This window comes from Haliotis rubra, unplaced genomic scaffold (genome assembly GCF_003918875.1).
Source record: "Haliotis rubra isolate DU_JTF1 unplaced genomic scaffold, ASM391887v1 Scf197, whole genome shotgun sequence".
NCBI lineage: Eukaryota > Metazoa > Mollusca > Gastropoda > Lepetellida > Haliotidae > Haliotis > Haliotis rubra.
Window position 1 is genome coordinate 697,880 of NW_025765969.1, and position 16,913 is coordinate 714,792.

Here is a 16,913-nt window from a genome sequence, read left to right on the forward strand (position 1 = left end):
GAAAACCCTGTTCTTATTCAAATGAATTATACCTGGTTGTCTATTACACTAAGTGCATGGGTTTGGTTTTACAGTACTTGTAGCAATATTCCAGCAAAATCACGTCGAGGGACACCAGAAATTGACTTCACACATTGTACCCATGTCGAGAATCAAACCCAGGCCTTCAGTGTGACGAGTGAACACTTTAACCACTAGACTACCCCACCGCCCTTAATACACGAAGTTGTCCAGGTCAATATCCAGATGTGAACCTACTGGATGACCAGTGTTCCACTCTGCTGATCTGCATGGAGGCCACTGTAAGAAGTCTTATTGGTTATTCCAAGAGTTAATGTTCAGTGTCACTAAGGAAGCAAGAACTGCACTTTTAACTTCACGTAATTTGCTGTTGTACAAAACAACTTGGTAGGTACGGTTGTTGTATGTTGATATGAAGGAATGGTAGTTACGATCACCTCAGTGCTACAGTTGTCGTAAGTCTATGTTAAGGAATGGGAGTTACAATCACCTTGTTGCTACGGCTGTCGTAAGTCTATGTAAAGGAATGGGAGTTATGATCACCTCAGTGTTACGGCTGTCGGAAATCTATGTTAAGGAATGGGAATTACAATAACCTTATTGCCACAGTTGTCGTAAGTCTATGTTAGGGAATGGGACTTATGATCACCTCGGTTCTACAGTTGTCGTAAGTCTATGTTAACGAATGGGAATTACAATAACCTTATTGCCACAGTTGTCGTAAGTCTATGTTAGGGAATGAGAGTTACGATCACCTCAGTGCTACAGCTGTCCTAAGTCTATGTTAAGGAATGGGAATTACAATAACCTTATTGCCACAGTTGTCATAAGTCTATGTTAGGGAATGGGAGTTACGATCACCTCAGTGCTACAGCTGTCCTAAGTCTATGTTAAGGAATGGGAATTACAATAACCTTATTGCCACAGTTGTCGTAAGTCTATGTTAGGGAATGGGAGTTACGATCACCTCAGTGCTACAGCTGTCGTAAGTCTATGTTAAGGAATAAGAGTAACGATCACCTTACTGAGATTGCTTTGTACAACTGAACCCTGACTAGTTATTGTAAGACATTATGCAGCATCAGATTTCTGTCACAAAACCTAAGTATTGGAATGATTTGGAATAATTTTGGTGTCTGTGAGTTTGGATTGGCAATATCAAAACCATACAATCAATGATCCTTCCATGTCTATATCTGGTCAATGTGTGTGTGTGTGTGTGTGTGTGTGTGTGTGTGTGTGCGTGCGTGTGCACGCATGCATTACTAGGTTTGAAAGGCACTTTGACCATCATTTCAGCAATATCGTGGCATGTCTAATTGCTAACTGTATATCAGGGTGCACTGTTTACAAGGTGAACAGATTTCTTGTCTGACAAATTAATTCAGAGAATGTATATTTTGCATTTTTTTTGTCGCACAGCTCATACATAATCTATGGCAAATTACATAATTCATGAAACGGTTTTCATCTGGGGTTGTGAACATCTCTTGATGACAATCAACCTTGTTATTAAGCAGTTAGTAACATTTCCACATCCATATTCGATGAGAGTGAAAGATAAAGAAATAACAAATCCAGTTATTGTTTATATTTTATTATGAAACAAATATGAGACATACTACAAAAATCAACATGAACTCTGCTGATCAAATGTATTTGAGCCTCAGGTCTTTCATGAACATAAACTTTGTATTTACAGATCATTTGTTTGCAATACTGCTTGCTATATATCTTTAGTACCAAGGAAACAATACAAAATTGGATTCTCACAAAGCACATGACATTTAACGTCATTCACCAACACAAGAAACAATGGAAATGTGTAGTAAATGAGAGATGTTTGACAACTGTGCACTGAATGACATCTGCATGAGTTCCCGTTCACTGCAAGACTTTTAATGTAGAAGTTTTAATGGTAGAATGCAATCTTACCCAAAACCAAAGTACATATTTGAAACATAGTTTCCTCCAGGAAAACAACAACAAACAGTGACTATTCATAGTCCAGGATTGTCAGATCTCAGTTAAAAAACGTGCCTCATTTTTCAGCTGTAACAAGTCATGATGTTATGATATGATAATGTCCTTATCATTCATTCAAAAGATGATTTCAATGAACTAAAACTCTGCTACACCAAGCTCACAAGATCACCATGTGAACGAAAATCAAAAGAAATTAACAATGTTCAAATCTGATTATCAATCTCTTTAACAAACAACTCCTCATGGGGGAAGACCATCTTCAATACTTTTGGCAATCCGGACATGTTTTCTGATGAGATAAAAGATGGTGTTTATAGCTAAATACTTTCCCACAAACACATGGGTGGGTCACGTTCTTGTGTTTTGCAGCAATGTGATTCCATCTAGATCCATGACTTGCAAATACTTTACCACATTCACAACATGGAAAACATTTGGCAGCACCTGCTAATCTTGGCCTAACATAAAACTGAGCAAACCCGCTAACATGCTCGGCATGAAAGATGTTCAAATCACCAGCTTCACCACTGCCACCGAAACTATCTGAAATCACAAAGAAAATCCTGTTCTTATTCAAATGAAGATACCAATTTCGCAGAAAACCAGGCACTAACAAGTGGGACAAGTCAGGAGTTGTGATTGGACGAAACAGTAAAATGCTCAGAGGTGGGATAGAAAATGGACGCCAAACCTTGTGATCATGACAAATGAACACACGGAACCAATCTAACTGGATGAAATGGTACGGCAATAAGGACCCAAGTCTGTCTATCCCAATACCTGCTTACTTTCTCCATGAAATACAGTAAGTGCACTGATGAAACAACTGACCATGTTTGTTGCTGTACTACTTTCCACAGACACAATCACATGTATTTCTTCAAGAATTGCAGCAACATGATTCCAATGTGAACCTTTATTTGCAGACACTTTATCACACTGTGAACAAGAAAGGAACTGGAAACAGACTCCTGACCAGGAACTATGTATCCAAAGACACCCTCTACGCCACTTTCTAAGTTTTTGGAAGGTCCAGACATGTTTTCTGATGCGATAAAAGATGGTGTTTATAGCTGAATTCTTTGCCACAAACACATGGATAGATCACGTTCTTGTGTTTCGCAGCTATATGATTATATCGGGATCCGCGACTTGCAAACACCTTATCACACTCGAAACACGGAAAAGACTTGGCAGCACCTACAACCATTGGCCTAACATAAAACTGAGCAAACCCGCTAACATGGTCACGATGAAAGATGTTCAAATCACCAGGTTCACCACTGCCACCGAAACTATCTGAAAACACAAAGAAAACCCTGTTCTTATTCAAATGAATGACACGTGCTTCGAAAATACACTATTTAGATGCAAACAAGTTTGATGAGTCAGTATTTGTTTTGGACTAACAAACGAACACAGGTGGGAAAGCAGATGGAATCCATTTTTTCCTGATATGCAATCCACTGAACCCAAACATTAAAGGAAGCTGCAACAAGATGACTGGTCAACTTAATACCTACTTAGTTTGTCCCTGAGAAATACAACAAGTACGCTGATGAAACAAGAGCCCATGTTTGTAGCTATAAGACTTTCCACACACACATTCAAATGTTATCTTTTTATGAATTGCAGTAACATGATGCCAACGTGATCCTTTATTCGCAAACACTTTGTCACACTGTGAACATGGAAAGAGTTTTGACGGTGATTTGGAACTAGTATGAGTCTGAAAGTTTCTATTCCTAAAATTGGCTAACTGTAAGTTCGGCATATGATGGGCCTCTTGCCAAAATGTGCTCATGTCCACGACATCACAGCCATCATATTTTCCTGAAAACATAAAGAAAAGTTTGTTCTAGTTCATCAGATGCAGACATCTTGAACAGTTTGATTACTACTGAGGTAGAGCTGTTGGGATGTGTGTGGATGACACAATGTTCCATTGATTAGGACTCCTACAACTAAAGCCACAAAACTCTTCTCCAAGGAAGTGAGCAACGTCTGGTTGACATTCAAACAGGCATAACAAGACCTATGGTGAGCCAATACATTTGACTTGTAGCAATATGACTTTCCACAGACACATTCAAAAGTCATCTTTTTTTATGAATTGCTGTGACTTGATGCCATTGTGATCCTTTAGAAGTGAACATTTTATCGCTGTGAACGTGGAAAGAGTTTGGAAGGTGATTTGAAATCAGTTTGATTCTGGAAGTAAATGTACCAATAATTGGATAACTTCAAGTTTGACCATGATGGGCCTCAGCCAAAATGAGCATAAATCTGATATCTGATATCATATTTTTATGATAACATGAAGAAAACTTCGTTCCAGTTCGTCTGACCAAGAGATGCAGACATCTTGAACAGTTTGATTATAACTGAGGTAGAATGCAGAAAAAGTGTGAGATCACCCTGAACAAGAACAAAATCTATAGTCCCAAAGAACCATAAACACAGGCAGATTCAAAAGTAAACATGAACACCATCAGTTCAGTTTTGTTAATTAAAGTCTCTGCGAACACAAACAGAATCAACAGTCTTAAAATCAGCCACACATGGCTCACGGAACTAAAATCATTTATCTCCCGTAACAAAAAATAACAAACAACAAACTCAAGTGTCTCTCCATGAAATCACCCCAGCCTTGGAATTTTCAAACCAGAATTGTTTCTCCATCAATGAACTCAACCAGAGTAAGCTACAACTTCAAACAAGCAGAACAAGACCTTTGGTGGGACAGAAGATTGTGTTTGTAGCTGTACACCTTTCCACACAAGCATGTGAAGGTTATTTTCTTGTGGATAGCTGCAATGTGATGCCATCGAGAACCATGGTTATTGAAGACCTTAGTGCACTGTGGGCAGGGAAACTGTTTTGTCTCTGCTGGAGGAGGATTTGCCATCCTATTGGTAATAGGGAGTCTATGAGTGAACAGGTTGAGAAGCTGACCGGGTCCTTTTACGAATGGATGACCTTGCTGAAAGGTCGTCATATCACCATGACAAAATCCTCCTGAAACAACAAAGAAGAGAGTGTTCTAGCGGAATCCACAAAACATTCTCTAACATACCCATACAATTGAAAAATCTTGATAACAAAACCTCAACTGGTGAATGTCAAACTAACTCTAGTGAAGACTGACCACTCAGGACTACTGAGAACATCCCAGAATGAAGCTGTTGTGGAACCTGAACAAGGAGTTAGTTTGAGGTATTCAAGAAACCATTGTCCATTTTCCTGACACAAAGGTCCTCCCATGGAAATTCCTATTCTCACTGTTTGAAACACTGCACACAGGATCTCTGATGAGAGAGCAAATTGTGCTTATAACTGTAAAACTTCCCACAAACAGCATAAAATATCACTAAAATGTAATTTTCGCCACATGTACTTTGGATTTATAATTAGTGATTTTGTATAGATATACTGTAATATCCCCACTGGGAACTTCATGAAGTCTTAGATTTAGGATGTTTCCTGTATAAAGAAACCATAGGTTATATAAAGCCATTAAAGGGAATTACATTATGAATATATTGAACAATACATATAAATTATATATATATATATATAGGTGACTCTGATAGAGGCACTGAAATTGACTATATCCAAGCATATGCTTAAGGTAGAATAATTTAAGCCGAACATATATACATAGCCCTAAACTCCTTAGAGTTATAAGTTAGATGAGTATGTATAAAATACATATTAATCTTGTGAGGCCAATATTTTAACTACTCTGGTGGGACTCGTCAGTTGCTGAGCAGGACCAGTGGTCCTAAATGGTGGAATGCCAGAGACATCTTCTGTAGTGATGTCTCTTAGGTAGTGATTAGCAAACACCATGTTAGATTTCCAATAATAGCATCCTTCCATAATCGTGTTCAAGGAACAGTTACCGCAGTAGGGCGAGGGTAGAGGCCAGTGCCCTGATCTCATGTGGATTTGATGCTGTTGGTGGGTCCAAGCCTGCTGCCTTTGTAGGCACGGAGAATGACAGTCCTTATCCAAATAGATATTATGGTCCGCGGACACTTCTGTTTGATTCAGAGGGCGAGCAATGGGATGAATAAACGCTTGAGAAATCTTCCTCCTTTGTTTTAGATCGTCGTGGAATAAACTTTGAGCTCTTACCGACACAGTGATAGGTCTTGTGTATCTTGTGATCCGAGAATAGAGGATAGCCGGGATGTGGAATAATTCCGTCTGGTTGACCTGGCAGTTGATTCTTTGCAATGAAATCCCATCTTAATCCGAAAGCGCTGTGTTATATTGTCAATAAACTGTATCCTCAGAATCCAGAGCTGCGAATTTCAGACATTTGCTGCTGCTGTGGCTAGCTTATAGCAGAAACAATGTTTTCTGTGAGAGAAATTCAAAGTTTGTCCATTCCAAGGGTTCATAGACCTCACTGCGGAGGTGTTGTAACACTCACATTCAGATCCCGCTGGGCGTGGAACTTCCGCTTTTGGTCCTCCAATCGAAAGTTCTCGTAGTAAGGCCAGTAACTCTGGAGATCTTGTCAATTTGACACCCGCTCTCATGGTGATTACAGAGCCTGCCGCAAGATATGTTGATATCGCTGAACCTTTAAATGTTTGTTTTGGCGAGGTAACACAAATAGTCTGCCACTCTGAGGTCGTGGAAGCCTCTTGCTGTAAACCCTTTCTTTGTTGCATAATTTTCTAAACTGTGCCACTTGTCAGTCGCATAAGCTACGAAGTTGAGTAACGTAGCGCGTTTCAAGCGACTGCTTTTGCCGCCTCCTGCAGAATATCCTCTTGTTTAAACATTATTTGCATACAGTCCATAACGCAGTTGGAACATTGCTGGCTTCGCGTAGCACTTGTTTGGTGTGAGGATGAATTAACAGGTTTGCGCCGCTGGGTAGCTCCAGTGTTGGTTGACCCATTTCTTTGAATTAGTATGAAAACCACGCTCTGGCCGGCCAGTAGGGCGACCAAAGTGAGTTGTAGGCTCTGTGTTTGTTCGATTTTCTGTAATACTTTGAGGTATTATTGCCGACGCGAAGGAAACGCACGCATTGAGGCCTTCCTACCATGATAGACTTAGAGCCCGCTAGCTCAAGCTGGGGTCTGGGACTGTGACACTAATGTCTGAAGCTGATTGTTGAATCGCTGTGGGTTAATGGGGTCTATTAATGGCGCCCATCATTGCTTGATTATCTGTGCAAAAATTTTCCTCGGGCTGATCATCCACTCTGGTCGGTGATGGTAGATGAGGCCGAGAGAGCCGCCTGCTAGTATATTTCTGGCCCGGGAATGTGCACTGCTCTGACATGTAGATTTAGATCTTGTATAAATCCAACAGTTGAAAGTTTAGGTTCAAAAGGTTCATCGATCCTCGCTGAGCCTTGCTTGTTTATGTAGAACCACCACTGTCCAATTGTCTGTATGACCATTAGGGCTGCCAGATTTTGCAGAAATGTGCTCCAATGTAGAACATGCTGATTACAGCTTTCCATTTCAGACTGTTTATATGGAGTTTGCATCTGCTGATTCCATAACCCTGATATCGCGGTGGTTGGTGAGATGAGCTCCCCAACCTTGGAGTGACGCTGGCTCTACATACAGATGGGTTTTGTATTCCTGCTCTGCTAAACAAATCCCTTCGCAGACATTCGATTTCTTGGTCCACCATAGTAGATGTGGTCTGAGATGTTTCGGTAGACTGAATGGTTGTACATCGCTGAGATGTGCGCTGATGAGGACCTGTAGGGACGTGAACTGTAATCTGCCTGTGACAGTCATGCGTCTTGGGCTGATGTGAGAAGACCTAGTAGGCTCTGCCATTGTCGCAGAGTGGTAACGAGAGAGTAGAGCTGGTGGAATGGTCTGTTGTATCTTGAGCCAACGGTCTTCTGGTACCATAATACGGTTGCGATTTGTGATGAATCGAATACCTAGGAACTGTAGGTCTCTGGCGATGGTACTAGGTCCGACTTGGCGTAAGTTTACTAACCAACCTAGTTGTGTTAGTAGCTTTATGATGTAATTTAACTGTAGTTTGAGACGCAGGATCTTGATCTACTTGTATCCCGTCGTCCGAGGTAAAACGCAGACTCGCGTAGTCCCTTGACGCATGTAGAAATTCTTGATAATCGTGGTTTCGCGTTATCCTCGTGAATAGCCAGGGGCTGATGATATTCAATGGGGAGTACTTTCCACTGGTAATGTAGCCCTTCTAGAGTAAATCGTAGGTATTTCCTGGAATCGGATGAATGGGGATGTGCAAGTAGGCATCCTGTAGATCTATGCTGCCCATGTAGTCCATAGGACCGAATCATCTGGCGTATCTGAGGTAAATGTATCATGCGAAACTTCGTGGTTTCCATGAGATAGTTCTTGCTGAAAAGCTCATGTTGTAGATGAGTCTGTATTTCTCTCGTGGAGTTTTTCTTGGGAACTAGGAAAACTGGGGAGTAGAAACCTGGTTCGACGCTTGCTTGATCTATTACTTCTATGGCCTGTTTGGATAGGAGTGATGAGACAGCCTCTTTTATCTTTGGTAGTTGCTGCGCTTGTAAATCTAACTTGGGGGTTTGATTGTCAGCGGAGGATTGTCCTGTAGAGGGATAATTGTAAACTGTGTTGAATAATGTTGGAGACGAAGCGATCTTGCAGTATTCCCCAGTTTTCCCAGTGTAGTTGGAGGCCCACCCACTTGAGCTGGTTGTACTGGAACGGCTGGGGTGGAAGACTCCAGTCGCCGTTCAACCTGTGTTTCAGCTGCCTATAATTGCGCGAACCTCTGGGTGTCCTGCCTCTTCCTGATCCTCCTCTATAGTTGCCATATGGGCTTAATTCTAAAAGAATCTTTACCTCTAGAGCTGGCTATCTTCCTGTCTCTTGCTCTTTGTAGGCCGCGGAACTTAGATCTGCCTGAGTATCTTTGTGAAGTCTGACTTAATGACGCTGGCTAGTGTGTCCATCGATCTAATCATAAGGACTTCCCTGGAATCCTTAGAGACTTCCTTATGCATCTTTGTCGATTTCTCCGCCAAAGATGGATGTTGTCGACCACGGGCTGTATAAAGTGGGGCTGTAAAGTTCTCCCCAATTACAGAGGCGAGGAGGCCTTGACGACGAGCTAAGGTCAGTGCTGCTGAAACAGATGTAAGATGATCCGTTAAAACTGCTGATCTTTTCTTTTGCATAAGTAAGCAGAATAAATCATTCTATCATCTTCCGCCGTGGAATCGAATCTAGTAATAAGAGTCTCATTGATCGTCCCAGATCTATTTAACCCAAAGAACATACGTCTCGTCATGGTTTCTATATGAGTAACTTGCGATCATCCATCTTGTAAATCTTGTTCTTTACATCGCTGATGATCTTATAGTTCTCATCGATGTCCTGGGCCTTGTAGAAGGAGTCCATGTTATGCGGAGAACTTCTTGGCTTGAAAGTTGGGTAGATGTGGTATCTGAACTTTCGTGAGCTTTCTGAAAGCTGCATCTAGATTCTGTGGCACTGCCGCAATCGGGTCGATCGGGGTAGAGTGATTGCATCTGGATCATCTTCCTTCATCAAATACGCCTGAGCTGTATTGCCACTTTTAGATGGTGATGTGAGATCTAGGTTATTGACCATCCAATACCGTGATCTCTGCATCAGAAAATATGATTCCTCCATCATCCTCAAAACCATCATCATTAATAAATTGTAGATGCTCTTCGACCGCGTAGCTGTCTGTATATCTGATGAGGTTTGTGGCGATCTAGTTGACTTGTGCCAGCTCTATGTGGAGATCTGATGGGTGATCGACTATCTGTGATGAACGGATGGAGATCGCCTATGGATGATCTTCTCGAGACTTGTGAGGTGAATGTTGATAGCTTCGCCGAAGCTCTCCGGCAGTCCCTCGATGTTCTTCTAGACGATGAAGATTTGAATCATATGTCCTTCGCGAATGCCTTCGCCGGCTTCATTTGCGTCCGTCCGGGGATCGATGATATGACCTTCGCGAAGGCTTCCGTGATGTCTGATGGTCTGAGTCCATATCTAGAGATGAAATCGAAGATGGTGATGATCTCTCCTTCGCGAAGGCCTTCGGCTGTACATCTAGGTCCTTCGCCAAGGTGGTGCGGGACTTCCTTCGCTGACATGACATCCTTGGCTGCTACGCTGGACGGGGGTGCCTCTGGGGTGCTGTCTACGCTGGAGCCTTCATAAGGCTTCGGACCTGCTTGCGCAGTTTGTAGTGGTCCTCCATGATGTTCATAATCTGCCGCGATCATGTCTTCTGGGATGATTCAGACGAAGTCGTCGGGCGTCTTTTCTGCGATGGGGTTCACATCAATGACGCCTGACGCCGGTGTAGAGGCATCAGGCTGCATGGAGATCTCTGCAGAAGTCACAGTCGCTGACACGGTCGCTTCTTCTGCCGTGAAGTCGGGGATGATTATCGGCTGATCATCGAGAGGCCCAACTCTGCTGCTGGAACGATCTCGGCTGAGAAAGTTCTTGCTGTCTTCCGAGATTTCCTTTGGAAGTCTGCGCTGCCCTGGGTGTCCTCAATCTGCGCTGAGACGACGATGAGGCCCTCTTAGACTTCGCCTGCAATGACGGGATGTCTGGGGAGGCCGGTCGTTTCTTCGAGGTAACGGATCTGCGCCCCACGTTCCTCTCCGTAGGGAAGTCTCTAGCAGAACACCAGACGGGAGAGGGTCGACATCGCTAGCAGCTGACTGGAAGGAATATCTGACTCTCTGCCATGTTTTGCCCTTGTTTGCGTTGATCTATCTGCAGCACGCCTTAAGACGTAAAAGATGATATTTATTAAATGCAGAATGAGATAAATTAATGCAGTAACTGCAACGCGTAAACGCGACACGGGCAGAGAACAACTAGGGCATATTACATGTGGATCGGGCGGCAGAAAACGTAATCTACAAATCGCACAGATTTTCATGAACGAAGTTAGCTGAACAATCACGAATACACGGAATAAACAGTAGAAATACGATAATTAATCAATACAAATAGTAAAGGATACTAGCTATACCTCTATAGTAACCTATGAGAGGTAAAAACTAAGAGATTATCAAAGGATATGTGTGTAAGGAGACACAAGGCGCTCTCACATCCTGCTCACTGGGCGAAGAAGGAGAGAGTGGAGCACATGGCCAGAGGGTGGCGACACCTTTTCCCGCCAGGGGAGACAAAGGGGAGCAACTCGTGGTGAGTACCAATTAGTGATTTTATTTTGAAGGGAGCTTCAAATAAGGAGATACAAGTGTTCCACTATGTTCGCAAGAAGAAGAAGACAAGCAAAAGAGCATGAGTCAGGATAAGGAAAAATTGTAATTTTCTTATGAATTGCTGTGATATGATGCCATCGTGACCCATAATTAGTGAACACCTTTGGACACAATTTGGGTGAAACAATTTGGTTATATATTGATGAAAGGGAGGCTTCAGTACTTCAGGAATTGACACATTGTGGATAAAACCTATGACGATGCTTGAGTGAAATGCTTTCAAATACAACATATCACAAGTTTAATGATGATCATCTTTGGACAATAACAAATTGCTCACAGGAACCCTGCAGACATTTGACCCAAGGCTTTAATAATACCACAGGAACAAGACATTCTTCAGGAATTACTGCACTGTGGACAAGATCTCTGATGAAACAGCATGCTGTGCTTATAATGATAAATCTTCCCACACACACACTGGTGGGTGACCTTCCGATGGATAGCAGTGACATGATGCCACCTAGAGCCATAACTTGCAAATGATTTATCACATTCAGGACAAGGGAACTGTTTGGTCACGACTCCTGAATGTCTCATTGTGGAATGATGCAATGAATTATCAAGCCACAAAACTGGGTTCCTTGTTTCATCATCAGCCCCAATGGCTGGCATATTGTGGTAAATGCTGTGTGACTGCTGCTGTCGGCCTGCTTCGTGAGATATTCTCACAGAATTGTCATCAAAGCCACCACAATTTCCTGAAATCACAAAAAGATATGCTCTAATCTCCAGGTAGCGACAGCAGATTGTTTTTGTTAAAACCTCTCAAGCATAGCAGAAAGAACCACTGAATTCCACCATGTGCTTATTTCACACAACACTAGGTTGACGTTTAGGTCACAGGCTATATTTTATTCAAGGGGCGGTGGGGTAGCCTAGTGGTTAAAGTGTCAGCTCATCACGCTGAAGACCTGGGTTTGATTCCACACATGGATACAAAGTGTGAAGCCCATTTCTGGTGTACCCAGATGTGATATTGATGGAATATTCCCAAAAGCAGCATAAAACCCAACTCGCTCGATATATGATTCAAGAAGTGATGCAACACATGCCTTGAGTGAAAGAATGGTCAGAATGTGTTTATGGTTTCACACATTGAACACAATTTCTCTGGTGAGTCAGTAGATTGTACCGATAGCTGTACACCTTTCCACACAAGCATGTGAAGGTTATTTTCTTGTGGATAGCTGCAATGTGATGCCATCGAGAACCATGGTTATTGAAGACCTTAGAGCACTGTGGGCAGGGAAACTGTTTTGTCTCTGCTGGAGGAGGATTTGCCATCCTATTGGTAATAGGGAGTCTATGAGTGAACAGGTTGAGAAGCTGACCGGGTCCTTTTACGAATGGATGACCTTGCTGAAAGGTCGTCATATCACCATGACAAAATCCTCCTGAAACAACAAAGAAGAGAGTGTTCTAGTGGAATCCACAAAACATTCTCTAACATACCCATACAATTGAAAAATCTTGGTAACAAAACCTCAACTGGTGAATGTCAAACTAACTCTAGTGAAGACTGACCACTCAGGACTACTGAGAACATCCCAGAATGAAGCTGTTGTGGAACCTGAACAAGGAGTTAGTTTGAGGTATTCAAGAAACCATTGTACAATTTTCCTGACACAAAGGTCCTCCCATGGAAATTCCTATTCTCACTGTTTGAAACACTGCACACAGGATCTCTGATGAGACAGCAAATTGTGCTTATAACTGTAAAACTTCCCACAAACACACGGAAATGTAATTTTCTTATGAATTGCTGTGATATGATGCCACCGTGACCCATAATTAGTGAACACCTTGTCGCACTGCTGACAAGGAAACAATTTGGGTGAGCCTCTTGAGTTTGCCTGAGAGCTGCCTGAACAAAATGGTCTATTTCTATACATGGATGAAAACTGAGCTTGTCCTGTAGGAATTGGATGAACTTGGTGAACACCTTGAATGCCACTGACAGCAAAAGTTCCTGCAAGCACAAAGAAAACCTTGTTCTAGTCCAGCTTAACACACACGAGACGTACATCATCAAAATTGCTGCAAAGAACGCAGGTTCTCTGATGGGTAAGAAGATTGTAACGGGAACTGTAAACCATCCCACAAACACTAGACGTACATCATCAAGATTTGCTGCAAAGAACACAGGTTCTCTGATGGGTAAGAAGATTGTAACGGTAACTGTAACCCTTCCCACAAACACTAGACGTACATCATCAAGATTTGCTGCAAAGAACGCAGGTTCTCTGATTGGTAAGCAGACTGTAACGGTAACTGTAAACCTTCCCACAAACATTAGACATACACCCTCAAGATTTGCTGCAAAGAATGCAGGTTCTCTGATGGGTAAGCAGACTGTAACGGTAACTGTAAACCTTCCCACAAACATTAGACATACACCCTCAAGACTTGCTGCAAAGAACGCAGGTTCTCTGATGGGTAAGAAGATTGTAACGGTAACTGTAAACCTTCCCACAAACACACGAGTAGGTGACTTTCTTGTGAATGGCAGAAATGTGATGCCACCGGGAGCCATAATTAGCAAAGACCTTGTCACATTGTGGACATGGGTACTGCTTCAAGGCGGTGCCTCCAACTGATCTGTCACTGCTGGCACTAAATGGTCTACCAGGGTAACAAAACTGATCCTGTCCAGGATGACGGAAATGACTCAAATGCCTAACTGCAGTAGCCACAGCATATTTTCCTGAAAGAATAAAGAAGACTTGGTTCTAGTCCAGCAGTAAAGTAATGGTTCACTTTTCAAAGATAATAAATGAGGGCCAAAAAATTCACTTTTCAACCAGTTCAGCAATGAAGATATGGAGACACAATGTAATGATGTTGGTTTATCTGGCTGAGGTGTAGTTTGGCTGCAAGTATTGGTGATGTTAGGTGATCCTAATCCTTTTTAGCCCAGGACAGTTGACAATTATTTTCATAATGTTAAAAAAGGAGTGCTTTAGTCATAAAAATAATGAACAGGATCTCTTATGACATTTCAGTTTTGTTGGGTTCAGTGCAAGTGAGTGGAGATAAAACTATGAATACTACAGCTATATATTGATGCAAGGGAGGCTTCAGTGGTTCAGGAATTGACACATTGTGGATAAAACATATGACGATGCTTGAGTGAAATGCTTTCAAATACAACATCACAAGTTTAATGATGATCATCTTTGGACAATAACAAAATGCTCACAGGAACCCTGCAGACATTTGACCCAAGGCTTTAATAATACCACAGGAACAAGACATTCTTCAGGAATTACTGCACTGTGGACAAGATCTCTGATGAAACAGCATGCTGTGCTTATAATGATAGATCTTCCCACACACACACTGGTGGGTGACCTTCCGATGGATAGCAGTGACATGATGCCACCTAGAGCCATAACTTGCAAATGATTTATCACATTCAGGACAAGGGAACTGTTTAGTCACGACCCCTGAATGTCTCGTTGTGGAATGATGCAATGAATTATCAAGCGCCAAAAAAGGGTTCCTTGTTTCATCATCAGCCCCAATGGCTGGCATATTGTGGTAAATGCTGTGTGACTGCTGCTGTCGGCCTGCTTCGTGAGATATTCTCACAGAATTGTCATCAAAGCCACCACAATTTCCTGAAATCACAAAAAGATATGCTCTAATCTCCAGGTAGCGACATCAGATTGTTCTTGTTAAAACCTCTCAAGCATAGCAGAAAGAACCACTGAATTCCACCATGTGGTTATTTCACACAACACTAGGTTGACGTTTAGGTCACAGGCTTTATTTTATTCAAGGGGCGGTGGGGTAGCCTAGTGGTTAAAGTGTCAGCTCATCACGCTGAAGACCTGGGTTTGATTCCACACATGGATACAAAGTGTGAAGCCCATTTCTGGTGTACCCAGATGTGATATTGATGGAATATTCCCAAAAGCAGCATAAAACCCAACTCGCTCGATATATGATTCAAGAAGTGATGCAACACATTCCTTGAGTGAAAGAACAGTCAGAATGTGTTTATGGTTTCACACATTGAACACAATTTCTCTGGTGAGTCAGTAGATTGTACCGATAGCTGTACACCTTTCCACAGACACATCTGTGAGTGACTTTCTTATGTATGGCAGCCACATGATGCCATCTGGTCCCAGGACTAGCAAAAACTTTCTCACAATGCTGACACGGATACTGTTTAGTCAAAGATCCGGGATTAGCTCGGCCCCGAGTAAATGGTCTAAAGTTAGAAAAGTGATCCCTCCCAGGCAGCACCTGATGGACCTGGTGCCCAGACCTGCTCATAGAACTGATGCCATAACCTCCTGAAAGGACAAAGAAAACTGTTCTTAGAGAGATGTTTCATGAGACACAGATCAATCTCCTTCAGTACCTTATCTTAAGCATGTTCACAGGACAAATAAGTTCGTGTTTGGAGAATAAAGGATTACGTTTTAGAAGCTAATTCGGGGAAACTCTGGTTTTCAAACATCCATTCCACCTTCATCTTTAATTCATAGTACAGAAGCTCAGACCAAGTAGGTTTGAGAAATTTGGCATTCAGTGGCTTTTGAATCATTTTCATGGTGACACAATATAAACACAACTTTCTGAACTTATTATCTCAAGCAAAATACTACAGCGTCTGCATCAAGATGTTGTCTGTCTGCGTAAACTTGAGAACCATCACAACAATGGACGTTCTATTAACAATCAAACCCATGAAAGCTCTTCTATAACAGGAACGGCATATTAGGTCTGCTTTTCACACTAACCCGTATCTTAAAACCAAACTTAAGCCATCCATTCTTCTTCTGTAGTGAAGGTTAAAAAAATCCTGAACCGCCATTCAATGTTAAAAATATTTGAACAAGTGCTACTTTGAGTGCCACATTGAACATGACTTCTGATGGTAAACGAGATTGTGTCTGTATCTGTACGTCTTGCCACAAACACACGGAAACGTGACCTTCTTGTGTACTGCTGTCACGTGATGCCACCTGGCCCCATAACTGGCAAACACTTTTGTACACTCGGGACAAGGAAACTGTTTGCCTTGAGAACCTACATGCCCTACACTGGGTACAGTGAACCGACTCATGTTTCTAGCAAAGATGTTGGGGAACACGTTCTGGCCGAGAGGAAAATGTTGGACTTGAGATGAGTAATCCATCATATGACCCTTTTCATTCTTGCGTGTTAAACACCCTGAAAGCACAAAGAAAGTCCACTGTTGATTGGCAGAGGAAATGGATGAAATATGAAAGGAAGAAGCTACTCCTTCATGCAATACAAGAGGAACATGATTTCTGGTGAACCACTAGATTGTGTTTGTAACTGTAGGTCTTTCCACAGACACATGCAAATGTCATCTTTTTATGTATGGCAGTAATATGTCGCCACCTCGACCCGTAGCTGGTGAACTCTTTGGTACAATATGCACAAGGATAATTCTTTTGAGGAAGTCCTGGTTTAATTTCACTAAGAGTTCTATCCAAAAACAAGCTGCTTATGTGCCCTTGTCCTGAAATCTGATGTAATTTGAAGTCCCTTAAAGCACCAAGTTGATTGTTACCGGCAAAAACCCCTGAAACAACAAAGAAAATATGTTCTAGTTCGAAATAAATGTATTTGA

General features: G+C 42.1%; 1 protein-coding gene and 1 long non-coding RNA gene across 35 annotated transcripts in view; both read right to left on the minus strand.

Moving 5' to 3' along the window:
* LOC124274991 (zinc finger protein 57-like) overlaps positions 1 to 16,913 on the minus strand; it is a 114,792-nt gene that overhangs the window by 79,024 nt on the left and 18,855 nt on the right. The window contains exons 3-4 of one of the 34 annotated variants that reach the window (XR_006898116.1): positions 12,446 to 12,693; positions 1,603 to 4,777 (exon numbers count right to left, since the gene is read on the minus strand). The exons of 24 other annotated variants lie outside the window; for them this stretch is intronic. The gene's annotated coding sequence lies outside the window, so the exon portion shown is untranslated. 9 more of the 34 variants (XR_006898115.1, XR_006898135.1, XR_006898122.1 and 6 more) reach the window with 9 other exon arrangements.
* On the minus strand, positions 1,603 to 15,459 carry LOC124274998. The gene is made up of 3 exons (XR_006898159.1): positions 15,449 to 15,459; positions 14,581 to 14,587; positions 1,603 to 2,246 (listed from the first exon to the last, which is right to left on the minus strand). It is a non-coding gene; the product is annotated as an uncharacterized LOC124274998 (long non-coding RNA).